This window comes from Pinus tabuliformis, chromosome 7 (assembly GCF_031772625.1).
Source record: "Pinus tabuliformis cultivar Carrire ecotype Pingquan chromosome 7, CPIR1, whole genome shotgun sequence".
Classification (NCBI taxonomy): domain Eukaryota; kingdom Viridiplantae; phylum Streptophyta; class Pinopsida; order Pinales; family Pinaceae; genus Pinus; species Pinus tabuliformis.
This window is the reverse complement of record NC_142293.1, coordinates 1,596,337,419-1,596,342,477: the sequence shown is the minus strand read 5'-3', so window position 1 is coordinate 1,596,342,477 and position 5,059 is coordinate 1,596,337,419. Positions and strand designations below refer to the sequence as shown.

Here is a 5,059-nt window from a genome sequence, read left to right as displayed (position 1 = left end):
TATTGGCTGTCTAAGTGAAATGCAATGCGACTGTAAAGGAAATGAGATGAAGGTTTTATTGACTGAAGGAGTATGGATGCAATGGAAACTCTGGCATCTGAAAGGATTGCAACTATTGGATCTAATGTGCATTAGCATGTGCTCATGCATTGATGTTTCATCTCTGTTGCTACTCTGATCATTTTCTTGTGAAATAAATGTGGTCTTTGAGAGACGCTATTTGCTTATAGTCATTTGTTCTTCCTCCTAGAACCTGCAAAAAACTAGTACTTCTTCTCCAATGGATTGTAAAGTTATAAAAATAGATAGGTGATTAATTTCTCTGTTAATTACATTTACATCAAAAAAATAAGAATCGGTACTATTAAACAAGTTCATGAAAGAAAACCAAAAGAGTTTATAACTGTGTCGAAAGTAGTGCCTCAAATTATCTGTTGTTTTTTTCAGAACTTTCTTCATTCTTTACTGTTTCAAAATCTGATAATAGCTTCCTCATTTTGTAGATCTCGTCGAGATCTTTCCAACGATGCTTGAATCATAGAATTTCGATGTTGTATGGGAAGGTTAGATTGTTTTGAAATTTTTATGAAACAGTGAAAATTGTCATGTAAAATGTGGCATGGGAACATGATGTTACAGTGAAAGATGATGTAAGCAAATGAAATGGCATGTTGATCATGAATTTTTGGTTAGAATGCACTGTTTTACAAATAAATCATTGAGTTAAATGCATAGCTTCTGAATTGTTTTCTAGCTGCAGAATTGTTGATTAGTTGTAGAATTGTTGATTAGCTGTAGAATTGTTGTACAGCTGCAGAATCATCGATTAGCTGCAAAATCGATGTTCAGTTTCAAAATATGCACAATTTTTGTAGCTAAAATCCTGAACAAACAAACCAAGTCAATAAATAACAAAAAATGAATTCAAAGAGCAAGAAACAATGTTGTGGTTTACTAGAGCCAAAATCCAGTGATAATTACAATGCCTCTTGTCAAAACAAAAACAAAACAAAAAAACCTTTATTTGTTTTTTTGAAAAAAAACAAAAACATATGAAGTTGTATATATTTTGAGCCTTGAGCATCAATCTCAATTGCATATTTGTAACTACATCAAAATTTTGACAAAATACAATTCGTTATTCTTGTATGAATCTTAGAATGAAGGCAATAAACAAACTGCATCGAGTAGTGGGCGATTTGCTTGAAATAGTAGCAGATGCATTAAAAAACAAGTGAATAAACAAATTCAATTATGTTTACTTATGGGATTTACAGTACACCGTGCTCCAAACAAAGAATGGCCATTTTCACTTGGTGAGAACATAGATGGCATATATAATTCCTGGTAACCACCCAAAAAGTGTCAACAACACACATATCCAGAATTCATCTTGGCACTCATATTTGAGAAAGACTCCCAAAGGAGGCAGAAGCATGGCCAACAAGATATCTATGAAGGTTGCACTACCCATGATGAAATAAACTGGTACTCTGAATCTTATTATTCAGATTACAAGATGATACACCAAAATAAACCACAAATCCAATCCCAGTCTAAAGATGTCTTATGCTCTTCTTTTCTTTAGTTCCACAACCTTCTCAAAGAGCTAGATCGAATCCAGACTATTCAACCATCGTCAAGCAACTTCCTCAGCGCAATCTCAAGGCAAATCCCCAAACCTCCTTTGTAGCTCATTTTCACACGTTTTCTTATGTGGCAACAAATCCATGGATTTCAATGACAAACAATCACAATCTTGATTTCTTTAAACAACCGTAGCATCCAAAATCGGATTTTCATGGCCGCAACTTCTATTTGTGCATTAAATTATAAATCCGTTTTTTTCTCACATAGTCAGTGAAACAGTGTCCCAAAGAATCTCAGATTTCTCTCAAATGATTGCGAAATTGAGGAAATCATTTCTAGGTTATTTAATTCGACCTGTCTAGAGAAAAACCCATGTCTTGGTTTTCCAAAATTCATTTTCATTTGGCTGGAAGTCGTGTTTAAAAATTGACGTTTTTAAGTTTGTTACACATTTCCTCTGCTCAGGTAACTATTGTGGTTGAATTTTTTTATTTGCAAGTTTGTTGTTGGTTTTCGTCAAGAATAGTCCATCCAAGATCTTCCGAATTTGCGCGTTGTTTTGGCAATTAAAAATGAAACAACGGTCAAGATTGACTGCTAGTTTTCTACCCAAAAATCTAAATGAAATCTCCACGTCCTTCTAAACCCATAATCGCTGCCACCAAAACAAACTTTTAAACAACTTAACCACACTTGGAAAATCGTGAAACATGCATTGAGATTTATATTTAATTTGAACTCAACTCTTACTCCAAAAGAAATGGATCTTAACGAATTCACCTATCGATTTATCATTATACAAACAATAGTTACATTCTTGGTTCTAGGTTGAATTAAGGCTCGAGCCACTTGAATTCGATCAGCCTTTGTTTTACTTTATATTTTGTTCATAGTTTTTGTTGTTTGCCACGGACTTGGGAATTCGATGGAACAGTGAGTAAAAAAAGTTATTCACTGGACGTCGAAGCTCCAACCATGGAAAAGGCTACGCAAACTTAAAGCTTGGAGTCGTCAAGAAAACAATGCCATCGTTTTGACCTTCATTTGTTTAGTAGTGCAAGTATTTAACGATCTGTGTTATGTCTGGCTTGGAGTTTTGTTTTTTCATTAACGTGTATGCAAATGGTTTATTAGATCCAACCCATTTTATTGTATTTATACTCAATGTGAGCTTTTCACTTACAAGTAGTGGGTTGATTTTATTTTATTTTTATGGATGGTGGGTTTGATTGGTTTTTTTTTTTTTTTTTTTTGTAAATATTTTGTTTTAAAAATTATGTATGTTACACATTTTTTTAAAATTGAAAATATATACATATATATTTCATTTAAACAAAACAATTTATTAATAAAGAAAATGCATATGGAATTTTTTTTTTTTTTTGGGTAAATGTTTTGTTTTAAAATTTATGTATGTTACACATTTTTTTTTAAATTGAAAATATATACATATATATTTCATTTAAACAAAAAAAAATTATTAATAAAGAAAATGCATGTGGAAATTATTTATTTATTATTATTATTATTATTATTATTATTTTGTTTATTGAAAAATCAAATTGAATTAAATAAAATCATGAAAACAGAAATTAGCTACAGAATTTCATTCTATAGCTAAATAATTTTTATGATATACTAACAAAACAATTTCTTTTTTTCTGATCCTTCAGGTCACACGAAGTGCAGAAGGAGAGCATACTTGAGAGATTTACTTTGTTAGCATAGTCAAGATTTTATCAATCGATTCTTCTGTAAATTTTACAAAAATAACATGAAAATGCTTGATCTCATACCTTAAATTATCGTTCGTGATCTTCACTTGCGCTCCTTGTTCTCAACCATTTGTTTTATTGCAAATTTTTCCTACAAAGGGTTAGTAGATGGTTGGTTCTTATTGCACCATAAAACATCAAATTTATCCTAAAAACTATAAAAAATATTTTTATTTTTCCTATCTATCTAAAAACTATTTTTTTTATTTTTTAAGTATATTCATGCTCTAGTGAAGCCATTTACGAATTAGAATTTTTGAAATGCTCATATCCCAGCTTGAAAAATGTACCCGATTGTTTGTAAGGATATGTGAAATCGACTTGACCTCTCGATTTTCCACAAGGATCTCTTGAAGAATTGATGAATATTGTGGCGTAACTGCTTCTTGAAACCATTCCCCAATGTAGTCTTTAGGTTGCATTCTAGATCCCATGTCCATAAATGGTTAGTAAAAACAAAAACAAAATAAAATACACTATAAACTGAAAGCTAGTTCCTTTGCACACTTCCTCGGCAGCGGCACCAAAATGTCGGGGCAAAGTGATTGCCTGTCATTTAATTTGTTAACCCAGGGGTTTCGTAAACTTGTGAAGTATGCATGCACTGTATGTGCTAGAAGTTGTCTTTCAGTTTAGATCAATCTAACTACAAAATAATGAAAACCAGTTCATCTAATCTATGAAATCAAATGATGAAAATGAAATTCAACTAACCTGTGAAATCAAAAACAACTAATGTGTGCTTAGTTACTCTAGCATTCAATTATGAAGTGTTACCTTCTTGAGATGATGTGTAAGCAACTATTTATACTTTAACTTCTAATGTCCTAGAAAAGCAAGTAAAGTGTGCAAAAAATAATTCAGTAATTGCATGTATTAAATATTCAACCATTCAATCTTGAAATATGATTAAATCAATTTCTTAAAATGATCTTTAGGAATATCAGTTAATGCAATTAAGTGAGGATCTTAAAAGAAAATATAAAAGCATGAAAAAGTAAAGCTCAATGATTGCATAGGTTGAACATTCAATCACCCAATTTGAAGTCACCTTCTTGGCCTGATCATTTATTCAATTATACAATGAATTGATGGTTTGATCTAAGAAAGTAAATAACATAACATGAAAGGAAACTAAATAACTATGAGCCCTTGCCTAAAACTTAATCCAATTAGAAAATACATAAATATTCCTTATTGAAATGTTTTTAGAAAAGCAAAGACTACACAGTCATTCTAAAACTAATACTAAGAAAGCAAATGATCTTTAATCTAAAAAAGTAATTAAATCTCACAATCGTTAGATGGCCATTCCAGTGTTGTATGAGGATGGCAAGTGAAGAAGCTCTATATGCAAGCAAAACTAAATCTTCAAATCTCAAGTATGAGCTCCAAATTCTCTATTAAAAACATGAGCATTTCTCCAACTTTACACATGCCTTTCAAAGGAGAAGGCTCTCCTATTTATACAAAACATAAGAAGCTACCCTATTTAATAAGAATACACTAAGATCTCATACAGTTACAACCAAATAGCTCATAATGAGACACATATCCTGTAAGTGTCTCATAGAGTTCTAATCCAAATAAGAAATGATGAGACTCCTCATAGAGTTACAAGCCAAATAGGACACATATCCTTCTTTGACCTTTATCCAAATCTCCTTTGAAGGTAATTCAAATTTGAGCATTGG

At 31.4% G+C, this 5,059-nt stretch overlaps 1 pseudogene; it reads right to left on the bottom strand.

Annotated features, from left to right (window-relative positions):
- Positions 1-1,291: 1,291 nt before the first annotated feature.
- LOC149254221 (hydrophobic protein RCI2B pseudogene) lies at positions 1,292-1,477 on the bottom strand (annotated as a pseudogene).
- Between the last annotated feature and the right edge of the window lie 3,582 nt (positions 1,478-5,059).